Source organism: Chelonoidis abingdonii, chromosome 19 (assembly GCF_003597395.2).
Source record: "Chelonoidis abingdonii isolate Lonesome George chromosome 19, CheloAbing_2.0, whole genome shotgun sequence".
Classification (NCBI taxonomy): Eukaryota; Metazoa; Chordata; order Testudines; family Testudinidae; genus Chelonoidis; species Chelonoidis abingdonii.
The window spans coordinates 28,185,829-28,209,919 of record NC_133787.1 but is presented as its reverse complement, the minus strand read 5'-3'; the positions used below and the strand labels follow the sequence as shown (position 1 = coordinate 28,209,919).

At 39.6% G+C, this 24,091-nt stretch overlaps 1 long non-coding RNA gene across 1 annotated transcript; it reads right to left on the bottom strand.

Moving 5' to 3' along the window:
• Nucleotides 1-6,722: 6,722 nt before the first annotated feature.
• On the bottom strand, nucleotides 6,723-19,855 carry LOC142047949 (uncharacterized). The gene is made up of 3 exons (XR_012657282.1): nucleotides 19,761-19,855; nucleotides 15,451-15,496; nucleotides 6,723-7,060 (listed from the first exon to the last, which is right to left on the bottom strand). It is a non-coding gene; the product is annotated as an uncharacterized LOC142047949 (long non-coding RNA).
• Nucleotides 19,856-24,091: the final 4,236 nt, after the last annotated feature.

The following is a 24,091-nucleotide window of genomic DNA, read 5'->3' as shown; positions in this document are numbered from 1 at the left end:
CTAATCCCCAGTGTAGACAGTGGTACAGTGATAGCCTCCCAGGGAGGTGGATTACCTATAGCAATGGGAGATCCTCTCCCATCACTGTAGTAAGTGTGTACATTGACACACCACAGCAGCAGCACTGTTGCAGTGCTGCAGTTGTGCCATGTAGAATTTTAAGTGTAGGCATATCCTGAGAGACAAAGGGACAGAGAGAAAGAAAGAGCCTAGATGGATCCTACAGCAGCTTGTCTTTTGTGGAATTCTGATTTGGGCTATTCTGAACTTTTACCTTTGCTTCTCTATGCAAACCTATGGACTTCAGCACTGTATTCCATTTGACTAATGAACCTACGCAGTTTTGAAAGGTTGTCTGGTGTTGCTGCAGCTATTTGCTCAAGTGCATTGATCCCTGGAGAGGATAAAAGTCTCTGAACAACACCCTAGCTTAGCTGGACTCACCGTACAGACCTTATGGTGAGACACAGGAATGCTGGGGCCCAAAGGCTCAGTCTCTGAGACATTGAGGCCATGTAGCCTACTCTTGTGGATAAGTGTGACCCCTTGTGGTCTGGCACTCTAAAGGGGTACTCCCAGGAAACTGTCTAAAAGTGGGAGTGTAGCACAGGTCTTGTAAATCCATGACAGTAGGCAAGCTGATACCCACAGATGAAGGGACTGTTAGGTACAATGAAACCTGAATTGAGTCCTGAAGGATCTTCAAAGAACAGTGTGTCCTAGGAAAGAACTCCATTTCACCTGAAAAGGGCAAGTTGGAGCCAGTGGGGTGAACTGTGTCTGTACTTGTTTGTCAATTCTAGAAGAGATGGATCATTGTGACACAGGCAGAGGACCAGGTCACCTTAGTAACCTAGCCATACCGGGAGCCTGAGGCCCACCAGAGGAAGACAATGAATCAACCATGGGAAAGGGAAACTGAGAAAGACACATGACCAGAATCCACGAAAGGTAAGCTATTTGATTAAATGCAACACACATGGGATTGAAAATCTCCTCCTGGTCAGGTTGAGCCATGACCCATAAAATTTGTTTCCTTTTATCCCAATTTCCATAATCACAAAGATTGTTATTGGTAAATTATTGGGGATAACAGAGTTCCTGCTTCCATTAGATTCAATGGGAGCAGAATTGGGCCATCAGTTTCTTAATCACAAATTTTATTACCAAACCTGTTGCAAATTCCAGCCATTATTTGGAGTCCCCCCATCTCAAACTAGGAGCAGTGTGAAGGGAATTCTGGGTGGAATTCCCTTTCACTAGATCACTAGTATTGATTCAATGCAACAAGCAGTGTTGACGGTCCCCAACAAGAGTCATGTCTGGCCTCTTTAAACCAGAAGAAAATCTAATGCGATTCACAGCTCTTGTTCCAAGGGGAAAATAACATTTTTAAACCAATTTCTTTATTTTGATACATTTTTTTAAAAAAGTGATACAGATTATATGGCCCAATATTCTGAAAAGATACATTTGGACATTTTAAATAGATTTTAGGGTAATGCTATGCATTAAAACTTTGCAATTTGCATATTAATAATTTTCAGGTTTCTAATTAGATGCAGATAACTGTGCAAATAGCTAAACGTATTTGATATATTTGAGATTGCATTTCACCTATTATCAGTATCATGCGTTAAAATAATGAACACCAGCAATAAAAGGCTTTTGTGCAGATGCTTGCTTGCTTATTTTTTTTTCCTAAGACAATAATCTAAGTTTTATGTAAATGATGTTTGAAAGGACTAAGTACAGTGATACTGGATGTATAATACAGATATATTTATAAAATTAAAAGTATTCATCTAGCTTCCTTTGGATATTAATCACTCAGGATTCATAAGCAATAGTTTGTTCTAAAAATGTGTCTGAGTGAGGTGTTTTTTAAGTGTACTTGAGTTTATTTCAGCCTATTTACATGCATTTGATCAAAGCTTGTCCCCAAGAAACTCTCTTTTTCAGCGTTGCTTTTGTCATGTACTTTTTATCATGCACAGGAAAGAGGTGGTCCTCTGTACCTCATTCCCTAACTTTGAAAAAAAAAATCTGTAAAAATATTTGCATTTTGTATTAATTTAAATGTATATATTGATGCAGTATCTCTAAACACAAAGAGGTTGTTCAATGTATGTTGCCCAGAAGGATAAAGCATACCATTGAGTCAGGGTCCTACAGTACTTAGATTGCCAGCTTTTTGAGTAGGGACTGTCTTTTTGTTCTTTGTTTGTCCAGGAACTAGCATAACTGATTTCAAGTCCCAACTAATAGATAATATGTAATAATATCTGTAGCATATATCATTGGGATATGATACTAAATAAACGTGTTATAAAACAATATACAAATTAAAATGAGTGCCACTGCCACTACCATACATTGTGAATAAGGGACACATAGTTGAACTGCCCCAGGAGCAGACCAGAGACTGAACTCTGATTCAATGTCACTTTTCAGCCCTGATTCCCTCGTGGTTTCAGAGAAGGGTCTACCGGTTCTGCACCCCTACCTATCCACCCTCTCTTCTCACCTTCACCAGGAGAGAAGTAACGGTCCAAGGGAAGCTGCTCTCAGACCCCTTTTCCACTCCTTCACCTCGCTATCACCCACAATGGAGGTAGACCATGCATATTATACATATATGTTTTATATAAAGAATAGGAGCACTACAATCTCCCTTAATGTGAAAAGCACAACACAGAACTATCTTGTCAGCAAAGACTCTGTTTCTCTTGCAGTGCAATTTTATAAAGAAATGCATATTTCTGTAAGCTATATGTGGCATTGGGTATATGAATAGCATATATTTAAGTCTACATTACTACAAGCACATTATTTACAATGTATTTCAGCATATTCAGAGTATGGTTGAAGCCACTTCAATTGGGTGTAGATAACCAGGAAAGGTGCTGTTGTGGACAAAATTGATTTTTGCCTGTAAGATATAATGGGAAATGTATCCTTTGAATGGGCCACCACAAGTTATTGAACCCACTTCACTAGGATGTTTGGAGCTGCAGTTAGCCTCTTAGTCACAAGTACTTGTCTTACAAATTGTTCCTGGCTGTCACTGGGTGTTTCATTTCCTCCAAACAGAGAGACCTTTTTTTGAGCAGGTTCAGATGCTTGCTAGCTGTGCAGTTGTGGAGCAGTTGGCAATTTCAGAGCAAGGATAGGTGGATTAGTCAAAAGACGACAAAGGAACACCTGAAAGGCGAAGTGATGTGAACGCCAACCAGAAAAGAAAATATAAGGGTAAGAACTGTGAGGTGGCTGAGGTCCCATTCCTAGGGTAAAAAGCTCAGGTTAGTTATGAAAGATTTGACCCCACTGCCAGCTGGTGGTTGCACTGGAAAATGCAACATAATGTTTTCTAAACAGAATACTGAGAAAAAATATTTTGATGGTAATACTATATCATATGCCAATATGGTATTTTGCCAATAAAAATAATTAACAATGACCCTGGGACATTATTAATGTTGATTAAAACTGAATAGTTTTCCTTTTTATTTGGCACCTTGAAAGATGGTATGCATCATGTCTAACATTAAAGCAGAAATAAAGCCAAGAGTATACACCTCTACCTCGATATAATGCTGGTCTCGGGAGCCAAAAAATCTTACTGTGTTATAGGTGAAACTACGTTATATCGAACTTGCTTTGATCTGCTGGAGCATGCAGCCCCGCCCCTCCAGAGCGCTGCTTTACCGCATTATATCTGAATTTGTGTTATATTGTATCGTGTTATATTGGGGTAGAGGTGTAATATTATATAAGGAGATATATCTATCTCATAGAACTGGAAGGGACCCTGAAAGGTCATTGAGTCCGGCCCCCTGCCTTCACTAGCAGGGCCAAGTACTGATTTTGCTCCAGATCCCTAAGTGGCTCCCTCAAGGACTGAGCTCACAACCCTGGGTTTAGCAAGCCAATGCTCAAACCAGTGAGTTAACCTTCCCTCCTTTATATGTTAGTTGCTTGTCTGAACAGGATTTCATTTTCCAGGAATGGTTGAGGTAAGACAAATAAACAAAAATTACATCTTAGCTGCAGAATGACTATGCTCATTTACTAGATTTTCAAAACAATACAAAATTGGAGACACACATTTGTTCTTATCCTCATCAAATATTGTAATTTTGAGTTTGATTTAAGTCAGCTGAGGTACATGTAATTAAGACTAAAGAGAACCAGATTTGTAAACATCCTCTAACTTTTCACATGCAGGTTTTTACCCAGAAAGAATTGCTGGCACAAGTGATACAATTTAGGCAGGCATCACTATTGAATTCTAGCAGCAGGAAAAATAATATTAAGAATAGTTTAAAAGCATTTTTCCCCCTGCAGTGAAATCAGTGGGGTATAAGGCACAGAGGTCTGTATAAAAATTGAAGCCAAAATGGTGATTTTTAAGAGTAAAGGACTCTGATTCTTTACTAGAGCCTAACCTTTTCACTTCAGTTCAAAGTTGAACTGTGGATATGGACCCATGGAAAGGAGGTCCTTGAAGAATTCCACCTGGATTTCAACAATGTCCACCCCACCATCAACCTCAGCCTGAAGCAGTCCACACAAGAGATCTACTTCCTGGACACTACAGTGTAAATAAGTGATGGTGACAGAAACATCACCCTATACTGGAAACCTATTGACTGCTATACTTACCTACAAGCCTCTAGCTTCCATCCAGGACACATCACGCGTTCCATTGTCTACAGCCAAGCACTGAGATACAACCGCATTTGCTCCAATCCCTCAGACAGAGACAAGCACCTACAAGATCTCTATCAAGCATTCTTAAAACTACAATACTCACCTGGGGAAGTGGGGAAACAGATTGACAGAGCGAGATGGGTATCCAGAAATCACCTACTACAGGACAGGCCCAACAAGGAAAACAACAGAACACCACTGGCCATCACATACAGCCCCCAGCTAAAACTTCTCCAGTGCATCATCAACTATCTACAGCCTATCCTGGAAAACAATCTCCCACTCTCACAAGCCTTGGGAAAGACGCCAATTCTCGCTTACAGACAGCCCCGCAACGTGAAGTAAATACTCACCAGCAATTACACACCACAGAAATACTAACCCAGGAACCAATCCCTGTAATAAACCCCATATCTACTCTAGCGACACCATCATAGGATCCAACCACACCATCAGAAACTCATTCACTTGCACATCTACTAATGTGATATATGCCATCATGTGCATATATCTTCACGTGCTAGCAATGCCCCTCTGCCATATACATATACATTGGCCAGACTGGACAGTCTCCATGTAAAAGGATAAACGCACACAAATCAGACATCAGGAATGGTAACATACAAAAGCCAGTAGGAATACACTTCAATCTCCCTGGACACTCAATAACAGATTTAAAGGTAGCCAGACTTCAATAAAAAAAACTTCAAAGAAAAACTGCTGAGCTACAATTTATTTGCAAACTGAACACCATCAGTTTGGGCTTGAATAGGGACTGGGAATGGCTGGCTCACTACAAAATCAGTTTTCCCTCTCTTGGTATTGACACCTCCTCATCAATTATTGGGAGTGGACTACATCCACCCTGACTAAATTGGCCTTCAACATTGTTTCTCCACTTGTAAGGTAACTCCCTTCTCTTCATGTGCAACTATATATTTATGCCTATACTTGTAATTTTCACTCCAGGAATCTGAAGAAGTGGGTTTTTCAGCTATGAAAGCTTATGCTCAAATAAATCTGTTAGTCTTTAAGGTGCCATTGGACTCCTCGTAGTTTTCATGTAATCTGGCTGTCATGTTTTGCGTGGAACTCTGATAAAGACTGTACCATGAGGACACGTTTTGAAAGCCTGTTTGGTTGTTTCATTTATTTTGGTGCGGATAATAGTGAAAATCAAAATGAAAACAAGGCAACAGAGCTTAATAATATTGTGTGACCATTACTTACAGGTGTAGATGACTTCAGAGGTCAGATATTCAAAGCTGGCAAATAATTTTGGAGCCACAATTTTGCACACATAGTACAGGCTCAATCAATTCTGGGCACAAATTATAGAATTTAGATAGCAGACTATTTTGTTCCTATAAATTTTTATGTTGTCATATGGACCTACAATTGAATGAGGGCACAAAAATGAGAATTAAGAACTCTTTGGGAAAATTGGGCCAAAAATGTTATTGTGGATGCCAATATGCTAATAGTAAAGACGGTTCAGATGGAAACTCACAGCTAATAGAGCAAATCCAGACAATTAGAGAACAAAGAAGATGAGAGATGCAGGATCCTGTTTATACAATTGAAGCACTTACCTGTTGGTCAACAGAATGAAATAGTTCCTGATTCAAAACCTATTCAAATCAATGGCATTCTTTCCAATGACTTCAGGGTCATTGGATAAGGCCTGTAATGCTAGCAGCATGTACCAGCTAGAGGAAGGTGAAAAAAGAAATTGACACAGACTGCAGTTCTTAGAACACCAATTTATGAATCCAAATAAAGCATAATTACTGTTTTGTTTTATATTCCAATTGCTTATCATCAGGCTGGGCAACAGGAACTCACATTTCTTCCCTTTGGGAAGCTGTGACCAGCAATATTGACCAACAGCCTTCTTAAAACAAAGTATTTTATTTAATATTTGGAACAAAGCATGAGAAAATGTGAGGATTTTAAAACAAACAGCCTATGTGCATATTTATCCTCAATTAAACGTATGATTCACTATAATCTAAGGTGCACAGGTTTTCCTTTTAAGTTACAGGAATAGAGCAGAACCAACTTACATTCTTTAGCGATCCCAACTATACCTATGACCCACCCGGAGAGCCACTCACAACATGTTCTGCTGTTATTCTTCCCTTTTTCCCCCTTACCTGTGAGTCTGTGGGTCTCTCAGCCTGGTTCTGTTTAACTCATACTGCTCAAACAGTTTTTGGTCTAGTCAGAAGGATTATCCATCAGGGTCTATCCAGGAGAATGCTACTCAATTGTTTGGTCAGGTAGAGCCACTCAGTCTCACTGTGTTGTCTCTTTCTGTACGTGAAGATGTTGAAACTGTCTAATCCTGTCTCAAAAGTCAAGCACATAAATCACATTTTGGGAGACAGACTGAAACACAGACTGAAACATGCAGAGGATTACAGATATTCATGGGCCTGTTTCATAGCAGCTAGTGTCACTGGGTAGAGCTGCTACGCTTAGTGTTTCAAGTTCTCTTTCTTAGCGTATGAACAAGTTCCAGTCTTAGAAAGATATGCTTAATGTTAGTTTTGACTAGTATCAGAGGGGTAGCCGTGTTAGTCTGGATCTGTAAAAGCAGCAGAGAATCCTGTGGCACCTTATAGACTAACAGACGTTTTGGAGCGTGAGCTTTCGTGGGTGAATACCCACTTCGTCAGACGTTAGTTTTGACTGTGCAAGATTCTGGGTAGAGAGATCTGTGCAACAGCAGGAGAGTTTGCCTTTGCATTGTTTCTGACTGGAGTTGATTCTTGATTTAGACTTGCTTGCTGGGAACTGAGCACTGGTGTTGGGCTAAGGTTCCTCAAATAAATCATTGTTTGCATGCTGTATGGTGGGGGCTCCCCTCTTTTTCAGGGTTCCAATCTCTTTGGGGAGGGAAAAATTCATGAAGGAATCACTTCAATGCACAAATCTCTCACAACACTTTTACTACGATGTACAAAATCCCAGCAAACAGTCACCCAATGGGAGTGTATAATATATCTCAGATGCCTAAAAGGAACTGCTTCCTTCAGTAACAGTCTTCACAGCCCATCCAGCTGCGAGTCCTTAGTCCTAGATTAAAGTCTCTTTTTCCCCTTGGGCTCTGGCCAATCCATATGTGCAGTGCAGTCTCAGGGGGTCCCCACACTCAGGTTGCTCCCTGGAACTGTCTCTCTGCCCGGAGTTCAGACTCTTCACCTGCTTTGTGCCTGGAGCAGCAGCACAGATCCCCTCTTTCAGCCCACACAATCCCTTGTAGGAATAACAATCCTTTACTCCAACGAGAGAAGAGCTGGGGAACCAGGAAGTAGGGGCAAGATTTTAATGTCGAATGAGCTCTCAAGCCAACCAGGCTCTGTAGAAGAGCAATAGTATCATGCACAGATTTCAGGTAACCCTTGTTGTAGCTGAATTATTGCAGGGGTAAAAAGGGCTAGTTGAGGAACTTAGGCTGGTGGAAATGAATCTCATCTGAGCAGGTGATATGGTGGCTTTTTCATTTTGGGGCTAGATGGTCTATTACTCTGAAGGGAGAGGGATCCATTTTGAACAGATATAATTTTACTACTAGATAGTTGTTTAAATGACTGTTAGAGATTGTTTTTTATTTTAAGTACCCTCATTAAAAATTGCAGCCTAACATTTAACTAAAAATAACTATGATGAGTCCTGATTTCCTGCATTTGTGGTAGCATTCCCATATGCATTCATAAAACTCCTAACATTGGATCAGAACATCTATTTCTTTGTGTTTTGAGTCATTCAATAGGTAAGTGGATTAACAGACTTTCATTCCAAAAGCACTTAGCAGAATCATATACATGTTTATTCATTGTCTCTGTCACTCTAACTTACACAATTTTCCCATTCTTACAGCATGTTCCTTTAATGTCTTCTATGATTGCAATTAGATCAGTAGCTAGAGGAAATGCATGCACTTAGAAATTGATTGAACCCACTATTAATAGTGCTTTTTGGATTCTGTATCAGATAGCAAGGAGTCAGATGTGAAACAAAATGTTATTATAATTGAGCATTAATGCAAAGGATAAAAAAATCAAATATGATTAACAGACCATGGATACATTATCTCACTTGGAATAACATAAAAATGCCATACAAACAAGGGGTAGTATTAATAAATCATTTTTATACACGTAACAAGAAAATATGTAACAGTTGTTACTCTTAGCAAATTTCATTTTTATGTACTACAGCCATTTAAAAACTGCTGCTAAGTATTTTGAATGATTCACTAGGAAATTTTATGTATTTCTCTGTGGCACTCAAAGATATGGATGTGATTATTTTAAATAGTCTGAGTTTTATATATACTGTTTTACATTTCTGGCTACCTGTTTTGGAAATCTGTATCTGATATGAAAGCTGCTTTCTTTCTTCCATTCAGCATGTTTGAGGTAGTACCAAACACATACAGGAGAGCCATTGCTAAATGATACAAAGCTAATCTACACACTCCTTAATTTGCACAGAAAATCTCTCCATGCTTCTTAGCAAAGATTTAATATTAGGTCACCGTAATGAGGTTCCATTGCTAAACGCTAATTGTTCTTAGAAAGCGTTGCAGAACTGTTTATTTCGTGCACAAACAACTGGCCTCATATTCATGTTCCATTATATTCACCCCTCTCCAGCCTTTGCTGCAAAATGATTCCAGTTGACTCTATTGCCAAATACCCAGGGGATTTTTCACTAATTTAATGCAAGCAGGACTGGCCCATAATTTGTACTGCATATGTGAAGAATGACAACTTAAATAAGGTCCAAACCTACAAGGTGTGGACTGCCTCCCTTGAAGAGACGAGCATAATGCCTTCATTTGCCCCTGAAAGTATTAACCTTTGAGGGTATTCAGCTTTGGGCTAGTCACCAAGTGTAAAAATAATCTTCAGTATTTGCATGGATTATAGACGAATGAAGTTCAATTTGTTTCAGGTTGATTACTGAAGCTTCCATTGCTTGACTGTGGCACCTGAACTTTCTAAACTGCTCGATTCTGCTAATGCATAGAAAAGTCGCAAGAACCAACTTTCTTCAGAGAGTTATGGTTCTTCTTTCCAGTTAGCTCTCTCTCTCTCTGTGATAGCTAGGAGAACATTTCAAATGGGTTCTGGGAATTTACTCTAAAATTAGGGCTTGGCAGAATTCTATTTTTATTATCCTCCGAAATTATAAAAATAATGTTCATTTTTAATCCATTTTTATTCGTTATCTATTTAAATGTTCATAATTGCAGAGCATTACAGGGGTGTCAGACAGTTACTTAATGGTAATAGATGCTGAGATTCAAAAAATTAAATATTCATATCCATTAAAACAAATTGTCAATATCACATCAAAATATACAAAGTAAATATCCTCATATCAAGCTCTAATAAGGTCTAAACCAGCATTTTCCTTGCTTTGCCTCTCTAAATTTTGATTATCATCAATGCAAATATTTTGTTGGTTTCTGTGTGTATGGTGAAATAGATGTTTTCTGACAAAAAATTAATCCTTCCAAGTCTATTTAAAGATACTTTCGTAATACTGGCACTTCTTGTACATGCACACACTAAAATTTAAAGCCCATTTTCTGCTTATAAAAGGTACACTCATTCAGTCAGGGGATAGACACAATACCATGTGACGTATATGACTAATTGAACAATATGAATAGTGAAAAATGTAAGTGAACAGTCTTAAACCAACCCATATTTTAGATAACTTGTGATGTAGTTATTTCAGAAAAAAAATTGTCTGCCAGAAACCATAATTATCCCACGTAACTGGATGATCCTTCAGGAGTGTTATCCCCTTAATTAGGACCAACTCACAATCTTCAGTAGCACTAGCAGCCTGATGATTAAGGGAACTCCACTGAATATTTATTAGTCACAGTCACGCAGTGTAGAAGTTATGCAGAAGACAACCTTTGACATGATTAATATTCAGGAGGGATCATGGCATGAAAGGCCTTATTCATCTCTAGGCCTTCAAAAGCTATGTGATACATACAAAAACTAAAATGGTATTAGTCACTTGGTGAAACAATAGCTCAAGAATTGAAATAAAATATGATAGTTGTTATTTGTTTGTAATGACAAGAACAGCATGCCCTGATTTGAGAGAGGCAAGCCACTGAAGTGCTTCTGAAAATCTGGCCACTTCCTCTACATGCCTAAATAGGAGCGGCTGAATGCTGAGCTCTTCTGAATCTCTAGGCCACATTTTTTAAGAGGGAAAAAAAAATCATAGAGTTCATACTAAACTGTGACTTTTATACCAAACTCCTATTTTTCCCCCTGTAATCCTTTGTAAAATAGTTAAATTATAGTTAAAATGAAAAAGAGAGCACTTTGAAGGTGAGCAATAAAATCAAGATGGCTTATTGTCAAATATCTCCTTTTGGATTCTCATTGTTTTATAGTTTAGATTCCAGTTTTAATTATGCCCACTCATTCTTATAAAGCAGGGTAGACAACCAATGGCATGTGTGCTGAAGGTGGCACGTGAGCTGATTTTCAGTGGCCCCTACACTGCCTGCATCCTGGCCACCAGTGCAGGGGGCTTTGCATTTTAGTTTAATTTTAAATGAAGCTTCTTAAACATTTTAAAAATATTTGCTTTACATACAACAATAGTTGCGTTATATATTAAAGACTTATAGAAAGAGACCTTCTAAAAACGTTAAAATGTATTACCGGCACGCGAAAACTTAAATTAGAGTGAATAAATGAAGACTCAGCACACCACTTCTGAAAGGTTGACGAGCCCTGTTATAAAGAACGAAGAACTCTTCTATATCCTCTTTACTGCAAGTATCTTTTTTCTTCAGGAGCACACAATACCTTACAATTTATTAAACTTCATCCTTAGATTTTTAATAGCTAGGCAAAATAACAAGGATTCTGGGGGCTCGGAGAGGATAAATATCTAAAAGTATAGGCACTTATTAAAACTTATTTTAAACGGCTTAAAACATTGCCATCTTGCAAGCTCAGCCTTTTGAGAGAGGTGATTGATACTTCCAGGTTTTATCTAGGCCAGATATATAACAACAAACACTTCTCTTGTTCCATCAAAACTAAGAAGTATATATTCATGTGACTTTATTGAACCTCATATATATGGGGTTTTATTTTGTCCAAACTGGTTCACTTATTACTAGTTTAGAATGTAATAGATGTCCCTGATCCTGCAATAAACTCTATGCATGTACCAGCATGGAGCCCCATGAAGTTCAGGGGTGTTCAGGAGATTGCATGGTTGTAGGGATCCACCTACCCAGAACACATTGCAGGATTAAGGATATAGACTGAAAATTCCTAGGAGAAGGGATTTTGTAGTAGAATGTGCTGGCCCTTTAAGGAGGCTACAAACCCAGCACGGCTAGGACTCTGATACAATGCAGAACCCAAACATTCTGGAATCTATTGACTATAGTCCCCAGGGTGGATGGGAGGTGTAGTTCTGCTGAGAAAGGAAACCATATACAAGAACTCCCTTCTGCTGCAACTGAAGAGAAGCCTGAAGAGACCAGGTTGTGGGTCTCACATGTACTAAGGTATGGGTGTTCATAGAAGAAGTTCATGAAGAAAGAAAGCCTAGAAAGGAAAGGTTTTTGGAACTGCTAGTATGGTAATCCTGAAGCGGGAAGAACTTCTAGCAAGGGGAGGAAAAGAGGCCTGGGGAACTGAACCAAGCATTCTTTTTCTTTTTGGGGTCCAGAGCCAGAACTTCCAGGAGAGGGTAGGAGGAAGGTTCCCCTCTGCTTCCCTGGACTGTGAGGTCACCAAAAGCTGTTGCTGTGATACCCCAAAAAGATGGACTTCTGTCTCCTGGGAATGGCTGGAGTTTTGATTTAACCAGAGAGCTAAATTAACCCACTGAAGAGAGCAAACTGAGGCAGTAATCACATCTCTACAGTGAAAAGATGAGTCACTGCTACCGACTTCACTTTCATTTGTCTGCAAAGCACCATCAACACTTGGAGTTCTGTAGGATTAATAATTCTGCACAGTATATTATGTATAAATCATTCAAATGTTATAACCTGTGCTTTTGCCTTTTCATGCTTGAAGTAGCATTAAATATATTTGTTGTTCATCATAATTACATTCCCTCTAAGAGAAAACAAACTTGTTCTCATGGAATAAAAAGGAGTTATATGTTCCAAACAAATGCCTGAATTCCACTATAGATTTCCATATATTTGTTTTACTACAGCTTGTCCGTTTCATTATTGAAAATGCTAAAAGTGAAGCTATTTTATTAGCATACAGCTAGTCAGTAGCAATACTTCTTGACAGCAAAGATGCAGGATAAAATAAAACAAAACACTTATAGTTCATTAAAAATCTATTCCTTTCCTTTTAGATGCAATGTAATTGTTCTAATGTGCCCCTTGGACATGTGGCTCACATCATATACCAGCCTAGTATAATAAATAGACTAAATCCTGTAGATCAAGGAAGGGTGTGGAAGGTCCTGTACGAAGCAGAAGCAGAGTGGCTCCCTTGTATAGTGCGAGGACCCCAGAGATAGTAAGAAAGGTGGTTTGGAAGCAGAGTAGAGTGGATCTATGACAAGCCAGATCCATTAGCTTATTCCTCATTCAGAGGTTGTGAATGTGACTATCAAGTAGCTGATGCTATGTAGGGTATATACATGGATACTCTACCCCCTATTCTGAGATTGGATGTGAGGAAAAAATATCAACATCTGCTCACTCAGCTGAGGCTAGTGTGGGCCTTGATTTAAAATTCATTCATGTACGTCAATGTCTAGAATATCTGAGCATATTATTAAAAGCATAAAGTGTTTATTAAATGTTATTTAAACGAGCATATGATAGAAAACTAAAATAAGTAACTAAAGCAATTATCAACATATAACCTTACCACCTGATGAACTGGATTCTGAAGGGGGGAAAATGTCTTACAAATTGAGTTGTGATAAACTTGCAAAAACTCAGTTGTTTGGTGAACAGCTTACTGAATTCTCCAGGCTCACAGCCCTTCCCTGTTCATCCTTTGCTCTAGCTTTGTGATAGCAAATGATTTCTGCAGACTTCTGTAGGACTTTCTCCCTGCCAGCAGTGATAATGGTGGCAATGTTGGATCTTCAGGGAGAGTCTCCTAGGGGAATCCTCTTTTTATTTTATTTTTTTTTCCCCACTGTAACCTCCTCCATGCTTCTCCCTCTGTTCACTCAGTATATGGTATATTTTATCCAGTTCCCACTACCTTCACTCCCTCTCCACAGGCTAGCAGTCCAAGAGGCCACCACATGTTAGAATATAGATATTCAGGCCTGCCTGTAAAGGCCTATACTTGAAGAACTTAGTTGTATTTTTTATCACTGAGCTAGTTACAGGAGTATAAAAACAAAGAATCAAAATCACAGTCCACCTGTGTATGGGCTCTCTCTCACTAGGATAGTCTAAAAACAAGGCCTCAGACTAAGGCCTATACGGTTACATCCTCACCTTCCAAACCAGTCACATTGAAATAAGGTGCTATTGGGCTGTTAGGAAGACGTTCCTCTTCTGACAGTGCCCATCATCACCAGATAAAGAAACAGATCTTAAGATGGTTAAAGAAAACTTAGTTTGATAGCATCCTGTCTGTCAAGAAATCACTGATCAATGGTTGTGGTTGTGAAACCCTCATTTCTGTATTGTTTTATCTTTATGGCCTCCACTTTTCTATTGTTACTCTGTCTGGTTCTCTAATTGTTTCTGTCTGCTGTATAATTAGTTTTGCTAGGTGTAAGTTAATTAGGGTAGTGGGATATGATTGGTTAGAGAATTATGTTACAATATGTTAGGATTGGTTACTTAAATTTCAGTAAAATGATTAGTTAAGGTATAGCTGAGAATATTGGGGGAAAGGGAAATTGGAATAACGTTTGCTAAGGGGGAGAACGGGAACAGGGACACAGGCCAAGGCTTTGTGGAATCAGAGCTGGGAAGGGAGGCACGGGGTAAATCCTCTGCGGCGTCAGAGCTGGGAATGGAACACTGGGGAACAGACTCTATCGGCGTATAGAGATAAGCCCGACTGGTATGAAGGGCTTCGGAATATGCTTGCTTGGAAACTAACCCCAATTAACATTGCATTGTTTGCACTTCAGACTTCTGGTCTTCTGCTTTCTATCTACGTGACAAGAACCAGGGCAGAGGGTGAAGGGAAAGCCTTCTAACACCACAGAAGATTATAGTCTGGTAGAGGTTCATGGACTAAACCCCAGAGACCCCAGGTTCAATCCTGCCCGCTGGTAACTGGGGTCTGTCGGTGTTACAAGTGGGGGCTCCTCTGGGATTTCAGCTGGGAAGTCTCTGAAGCTTAGGACTCACTTCCTCAGCTAGGGGAAGTGTGTAACCCACACACCTCCTGGGTGTGGCGTTCTGTCCCATCTAGTGGCAATGAGACCACTTAGAGAGAGAGATAAAATGAGTCTGCTAAGAGCTAGTTGACTTTTTGCTCATGCAGTAGAGGCTCATGCTCTAAGCTCCCGAAGCCCCAGGTTCGATCCCGCCTGCTGATGACTGGGATATGTGGGTGTTACAGCTGCACTAGAGCACAAGCAATTGTGTGGCAGCAGTTTGGCATTGTCTTAGTAGCTGAGGACCCAATTCTGTCACCTTTACATGGATTAGTACTCTACTTTGAGTAATCTCATTGATACAACTGGGGACCACTTTTATGATAAGGTACAACTCACCATGGATGAGGGTGGAAGAATCAGGCCCTCAGTTATAGACAGAAATCTGTACAATAAAGAATAAGCTATAAGTTGAGAGGGCATTTATCTGGGAAACTTTACTACATTTCCTCAGACCTTCTTTTATATAGCTATGACGTTAGTTAAAAGGGATTTCTCTGTGATAGCTACAGACTTGTTCTCGGACATCACAGAGTTGCACAGCTTCTCACTGTGAAAAGAATGATCATAACAAATTACAAAGATGAGTTCCACAAGTATATTTAGCAAGAGAATACAGGTATATGTGGGTTTTTTAACCTCGGCATTTTAAACAGCTACACCAATGCATTCATTCTAAAGAACTGTGGAATTTTCTCACTGCTAACCAAATAAAAGTTCATGAGAATGTGTGTAATGTGTTATTATAGATAATAATAATTCAATAGCAATTTCCAATATTCTCTGTGGGGAACAGAATTCAGGAACTGCTGATCCCAAAAGCACAGACCTTTGCCACTGGAGTTACAGATGTTCTTGAGAGCGAAAACTTCCTTATGCCACTTTTTTCATAATGATGCATAAAGTCGTCCAGAAACAATGTTTTTGTCTTTTGTTTTTTAATCTGAAAGGATAGTGAGTGGTGGTTTCCATGTTGGTTTTGTTTTTTTAAACCTCAGTAATATTGGGCCAGATCCTTAGCTAGTGTAAATTGCCATATCTCTAACTTTGGTGGATGTCATAAACAGATTCTTAAGGGTTAATGTCTTCTGTTTACTGTTAAAGTCGTTAACATAGACAGTCGGGCAACATAACACCCTGAGCCACGAGACAATCCAGAAACAGACATTTTTAAATTTTGGGTGGAGGGAAGGGAAGTTTATTGTGTGGGTTCTTTGTCGTTGTGTGTTCTCTCTTGAGGGTCTGAGAGAGACCAGCATTTACAGGCTCTCTAAGTTTCTGTTCAAATAGTTAAGTAAGAACAGGCGATTTATTCTATTTTTTTTTTTTGTCTCTATTTTGCAAATGTTGCGATTCTGGCTAGGTTAACTTTTATATGTGTAGTTCGCTGGAATATTTGCATTTGTATTGCTTGGTCTGCGGGGGAAAGTTGTATTTCTGGGTCTGTAGCTATAGGACCCTGTAATATTTACATTCTTGAATTACAGAAGATAATTCTTTACTAAAGATTTCTTTTTAGAGAACTGATTTGATTTTTTTTCTTGTTTCCCTGTTTATCTCAGTAGGATTGGGATAACTCGACATAGGACTGGTGGGGGAGACGGTCGAGGGGGGAGAGTGCGTAGAATCCTCTCTGTTTCGCTGGAATCTGTTTGCTCTTTGTGGAAGGGAAGAGGACATGCTTCTCTGTATTGTGATTTAAAAAACGTTTGGATCAGTAGTCTCTCATGGATAGCCCAGGAGGGAAAGTCTGGGTAGGGGAAAGAAGGGGAATGGTTTATTTCTCCTTGTTTTAAGAACCCAAGGGATTTGGGTTCTTGGGGTCCCCAGGGAAGGTTGAGGAGATCAAAGTGCCCCAAAACACTATATTTTTGGGTGGTGGCAGTGCTATCAAATCTAAGCTGGTAATTAAGCTTAAAGGATTTATGCTAGTATCTCATTTTCTGAACTCTAAGGTTCAGATCTGGAAAGGAATGCTATGACAGTGGAGCTATGCTGTTTGCCACCAACTGAGCATTTGGTCCACAATCCCCCACCCCCACCTCCTGCCCCACTCCCCTTTATGATAGTACCTTATTTCAAGGCTTTTACATATCTGACTTTACTTAGAACTCCTAACAGATGAGCAGGTCTCGTTCCAGTGTACAGAGTGATTAGTTTCTGAACTAGCCAACTGTCAAGGATTACATTTGATGAGTTGAGTCTGAATCCTAAAAGCTTCTATTTCCAGGGTTTGCATGGTTATTGCAAACTGTATATACCTATTAGAGTATCACAATCCCCCCACTATACAGCCTAACAGACACTTGCAAACCAGTTAACATTTTTCATTGACTATGATAAGTCATGTAATATCCATGTTTTCCACTTAGGGTGTATACATTTTGATATTTATTCTTATTTTCCCAGGATCATTTAAACTTATATATTGGGGCTAATTCTTATCTCAGTTACACCAGTATAAACTTGGAAATTTATAAATTTATGAACAGTGAAATTGCTCTAGCTTTGTGTAACGACTCCTTTCATCTCATCTCACCTGTTGAGGTATGGGTTGATACTCTGGCTCCCACCCAAAGTCCCAGGACAGGCTGAATGGTGTGGAGGGGATCAATGCCTTTATACCCATCCTCAGGTTTGTGGGACCTGGGGACATTAGCGTCCAGTTGAATTCTTCACTAAAACACCCTCCTGGGTAGTCTGCAGTGGGGGGAGAAGGCCTCCCTCTTGGCTATTTATTTCAATAAAGTAATGGCCTCCATATTTAACCACATTATAGCACTGGTCTCATTGTTTGTGTGTTCACATCTGGGGAGTATAACACCTACTTACCTGACAAGGGTCTGGTGGGACTTAACTATTGTAAATTCTATGTGATCTTGGGTTGCAAGATACTACATAACTATCATTTATTATTAATTATTATTATTATTGTTACCTTTTTGACCTGAGCAGTTAGCCAATACTTAGCATCTTGGAGATTGTTTCCATTAGGAGGAGAAATTGATGATGGAGACAGGTATTTCTCTGTGTGATGGGATATACCAAGTCCACACTGGGTTTGAAGGGGTGAACAAGAGCCTGTGGTGCAATTGGCCTCACCCCACTACACCTGCACTAAGTATCAAACTTAGAAAAAAGTCTGAACCCAGCTCAGTTAGGGCCTGACCAGGAAGAAGGGCAGATTCTGCCTCTCAATCAGGGAGAAAAGTCGGGCTGGAGTCAGGAAGCTGAGTGGGTCAGCTGGCAGACAGCGCTTCCCAGAACAAAGGTACATCTGAATTCTGTGTGGTGGGCCTGCAGAGAGAAGAAAGACTCCAGCTGGCTCAGCATTTGTCCCACAACGGAAATGGAGAAAACTCTCCTGCCACAGAACTAGCTGGACAATAGAAATTGCTAAGTAGTGAAAGGGTGGGAGAGGCTTAGAGAGTGGAATGGGCACACCAGGAACCCAGAAGGAGGTTGAGGAAAAGGACCAAGACAGAGCAAGGTAGGATGTGGTCCGGGTGGGGGAGGGAGGGGTGGTAGCAAGGGGGTCTGTGTAATCAGGCCTTGACTTTCTATTCAAACCCAGTGGAGAGGACGGCTTTGGGATCCCCTTCAGCCGACTGAGGAAGGTGGAGCAGAAACCCTTCAACAAGATGTTAGGACTACTGAAGCCCAGGAGTAAAGATAGTCTGGACTTGGACCAATGGTCTAACATGAAGTTGGCATACAATCAGGGATTAGACTACTGGTTTATGCCAGAAGGGTGGGACAATATGTGACCTGTCCAGAGGGCCAAGTTACAAAACCATCACAGGGCCAGTGCCGCTTTCAACAGAAATGCTATAAGGCAAACTTGTTATGCCATGCTCAGCCACCAGGGGGAATGCCAGCTGATGAGTTTACATTTTGATTCAATTCTGTGTGTTTACAAAAAAAAAATGTACACAGTTTTGTTTCCTTGATCACACTGAGAATCAGACAGGTGGCAATTTCTTTGGTCACAGTTCAAAGCATCTTTCCAGCCCAAACTCTTCCCACATAGAGCTCTCTCTTGGCTTGTTTTTATCATGGCCACATTACCAGTGCTTTTCTCTATGGCTGCTTCTATAAACGATACACAAATTTCCACCCACATGATACATAGCCTTTGCATTCCACCCCCACTGAAAGCCTACCACCCACATAGCTTGGCTTCTGACCAGCCTTGCACGTAGGCTGTGTTTTTGGCAGGGGCTACTACTGTTTTAACTATCTCACATCAGAAAAAGAGCTTAACTGCTTCTTGTATCCTAATGAAGGGTGTCTATCACCCACCCTCCATCACAACGTTATTAACATGTAAGAACAGCTCATTATAAAATATGTGTGCTACACCCTTTGCCTGAATGCATTAGATATGTCCCAATGTATTCTCCATGTTGTAGGCAGTAATTCAAGTCTTTATGAAAGAGCAAAATATGTATTATGTTGAAATATAAACAACAATTTAATATACAAAATATACATAATTCTTTCTTAACCCTCCAAAGAAAGTCCATAAATTGCACTGATGTTGAAGAGGGGTTAGCACAACTTCCAAAACAATCAAGCATTGACTTCTAGCACAAAATACAGTTGTTTCTGAATCTGAACATAAGTCAGATAAAGTAGGAAAATCTCACCTTCAGACCACTTTGCAAGCTCTAGTGTCAAACCTTTGTTTCACTTTTCTGCACAGCAGAGTCGCCAAAGGAACAGTAGGTGGGCCATAGCATCCTCACTGCAGAAAGTGAAACATGAAGATAATAGATTCTGTCACAAAACAGAGTGGTCAATAATGGCATTTCTGCTGGAGTTAAAATGTGAAGTAACTCAGCGTGAGCTTTGGTCTAGCTGTCTGCCTCCCAGTTCTGTTGTAATTCAACGACACTCCACTCAACTGATCAGTGCTCAGCAGAAAAGAAAGAGACACCTTTACAAATAGAACATCTATATAGTGTGCTAAATTCTTAGCTGCTGCGAAGTGGCATAGCCCCAAAGATTTCAATGCAGCTATGGGGATTTGCACCATCTAAGAATCTGGTTCATTTAATGTGTAACAGTATAAATTATGTAAGTAGCATGACTGAGAAAACCTGCCTACCTGCCGATGTGTTCCTGCATGCCATCCCTAAACACACACATACTGCCTAAAATTAAAAGAAAACTAGGGTTCCAAAGTCAAGCACTCTCCTTTGAGAGATGCCAGACTGTAGGCTGACTGTGCACATGGAGGAGGAAATTGTTTATTTTTTTTAAACCTGCCTCCTTAACAGGATATGAAATATGAGCTTTCACTTTTATCTGGCTGTTCCAGGGCATATATAGGTTGTAATGGAGATGCAACCATATTGGGTGCATGCCCCTGATGTTTGAGCACCCATAGGCCAAAGGAAGAGGACTTGATATGAGTGGGTAGGTCAGGGTAGGAGATGCAGACCAATTGCTCAATGTTATGGGGATTCTGCACTGCAACTCATAGGCAGCCATGGGAAGGCTTAAATTAGAGCAGTCCCCTGGCGTTCAAACCAAACAGCAGCCTAAAATCTGTGCAGCAGAAAAATGGTTCAAATCTATCTTTGCCCTTTCTTCTTCCTGTACTGTGCATCTCAGGAGGAACAGCACAGAATCTGTCCCAAGGACTTTTTCTGGCCATGGATTGTAATGGATCTAAACTTTTTCACTAGTCTTAATTTCACAAAATGACTCTATCCCCCCGCTCCCTAACCCCAAACAGATTAGCCATTGCAGTACAGTACTTGGTTTTAATGTCACCAGTGTTTGCTAAACAAATGAAGTGGCAGACTGAGGAGTGGTAAAACTACCAACCAAGGAAAAGGAAATCCTACCCACCTATCTGCTCTGCAGAGAGAGTAAGAAGGTGTTTAACCTGCATCTCTTCCTGCAGAACAGTGCAGAGGAAACTGACTATAAACTCAGCATTTCCTGTATTTCACACAGGATTAACTCTCAGTGGAGGATGTGTCAAACTGTGCTTTGTTGACCACAATTTCATTGCCTAGGAACAGGAACAGCGGCTATAACTTATTTTAAAAGAAACAACATATTAGCATTTTGTTTTTATTTACAGTATTATAGTCAAACAATAAAGTGCCCTTTTAAATAATTCATTTAGAACTACAATTACACATTTTAAGGATACATATTTAATTCTAAGAAGCAATATGAAAATGGATACGTTTTAGATTAAATAAAATGTTTAAAACAACTATTCCTTATCACATTAAAATCTAATGTACAGTAATTACTTACATTAATAGACAGTTCTCTCATACTAACTCATATCAATTGTGCAAAATCTGTAAATCTAAGAGTACAGCTACATTTAAGAGCTAGCAATGCATAACTGGTGTTACAAACATAGTGTCTGTGTGCTCCTGGCCCACTGCCCTCTTATAAGGGCCAACTGGGCCCTGATTGGGGCATGGCCACATCTGTGGCTGGCTCCCCAATCAGCTAAGACTTGCTGCTTTTCTTAGTAGCAGCCTCAGCTCTCTCCCAGGGCTGATTTCAAGCCCTTCAGGGCAGTAGCGGGTGGTCACTCCACTACAAGCAGGAACATGCTTTGGAGCTCTTGTGCTTTCATGTGTAGCAATCCTGCCCACATAGCTGGCCCCTCTAGAACCTCTTGGCAAATAATTTGTGGTGTTAGCAGGAAATGAACAACTTGGGGAGCTGATATCACCCAGGCTAAAAAGTGCATATGAATATAACTGTACACCTATTATTCATACCTGGAGGATAAAATGCAGACTAGAATTTGTATAGGACTAGAACAGCACAACTTCAAAGTATATATTTCATCATCACAGTAGCAGGGATATGTTGGCATAGGAGAAAGTGTGCTGACTGTGGGCAACTGAAGGATGTCCCTATACTGGAATAACAATTCTGGGACCGCATATGCTGGCTTTAGGACCATAGTCTGTCACCAGTGTGCTTCTGTCACCAAGGAGCTCTAATACACTAGAGAGTCTGGGTCCAAGCTGGCATACATTAGTTACAAGTACAAAATCTAGTGCTATCTTTTTAGTCTTAGATTTTCAGTAGAGGTTGCTTGGTTAGCACATGATGACTTTTGCTTTACATAAAATACACCTTATTCAGGCAAAACTTCCATTGACTTTATTGAGAGATATGCAATATGATGCCAGGTCCAAGTCCACAACTATAACCCAGCATCCTAATGATGTATAAATGGGCAAATCTAGTGACTAAAACCCACCAATTGATTTCACTGGCATTAGTGACCCTTCTATTTACACATTTGCAAACATTCTGCTCTATTTGTTCAATACAATGACCATGGAAAGCAAAAACCTCATGAATTCTTGCATGATTAAATATTTTTTGAGAAAGCTTCCTGCCAAATGTGCTCACCTTAAAAACTTTATTTATTGTTAGTATTAGCTGTGTAATAGACATGCTGAACAATTTCATATAGAAAATTAATATGGAGATATAATATGCTGGTTAAGTGACCCAGGGAGAATATCCACATGTTCATTAACAAACTATTGGCTAACTTTATGTACAAATAATTAATACATTCTTAGAATTCATGACCTGCTCATGAATAATTTGTGAACAGGACAAAAAAGAGTTTAAACTAATCAGAAATATATTACAATGAATTAGGGAACAATTCTATTCCTAAATGTGCACTTAAACCCAGATCCAAAGCCACTGGAGAGCTCTATTGACTCCTGGGGAGGCTGGATCAGACACTTAAGAGAGAGAGAGAGAGAGTGTGGGTGAGTGTTTACTTCAGTGGGTATCCATGAGGACAGAATTTGCCTCTTGATGTTTGTTTCTTAGTTTTATTTTGTTTTAGTTATGTTTTGTTTTGTACGTCTATCAGTGGGTCTTGAATGAAGGGTTGAAACTCCAGAAGGTGAACTAATTAAATTGTCAGGGAAAAAAAATATGAACAAAATAAGCAAAAAATGCTTATTTAGTATGTAATGTCAGTTCTCAACATTCAGAATAGGCTCTTGGAATGTGCACCAGTTTATCAAATGTAATCCTGGGAGGATAGATTGGAAAATGATTTCTACTCATTTGCACTTGTTTCAAAGGTGACTCCATCATCACTGTCTGAAAGACGCTCTGCCCCTTAGTAACAAATGATTACAGCTAAATGAATCCCAGAGGTTTCCTACTAATGCAGAACAAAGGCATAAGAATGAGAGCTGTGGCTCAAGATCTATTTTTTATACCAGCATAATTTTTTGCTTCACTGATCTATCACTAAACAACAGCTGCTGGGGTACGGACTTACTGCACCGGAGGAATTGTACCAAATCCTTTAGTGACTGGTTGCATGTGTTTGCCTCAGGCCTTCAAAAAAGTCAGACTGGGGTGGAAGGACTGACAGGTTAACGTCACCTCACTTCTTCTGTCAGGGATTTGAAGATGCCAGCCACGTCGGAATGACAGCCTGCAACAAGACTGAATTCCGTATAGATTTACATTCTTATCTCCACAGTTGTAGCTTACCTCTTTTGAAGGGAAAAGAGAAAAGAAAAGTAAAGCAAGAAACCCTTTTTATTTGAGTTGCCACAAATACATTTTTTTTTTTGTACTTTAGCTTCTACTTTATCTAAAAGTTCTCCTAATTAACAAACATCTTTGTTCCTGTTTCCAGGTGTTTAGAATGGCATGTAGGTCACTTTACTATTCAAAAAGTATTGAACAATAATGGTATATGAGACCAATTAATTAAGAATTGGGGGAAAATTAAATGCTTTTTGTAACAGACATCTCAGCAGAAGGATTTTTTTAAAATGACCCTTGATTGCATTGTTTGTGACCACTATTTGAAATAAGCTTTTCTATTTACAATAGAAGCATTAAATTCACTTTAAAAGGTGATTAATATTTCAGCAGACATGGATGTTCTGGTATTTAACAGGGTTTAGAGGCTATGTTATGAAGTTGGTCTGGAAAGGAA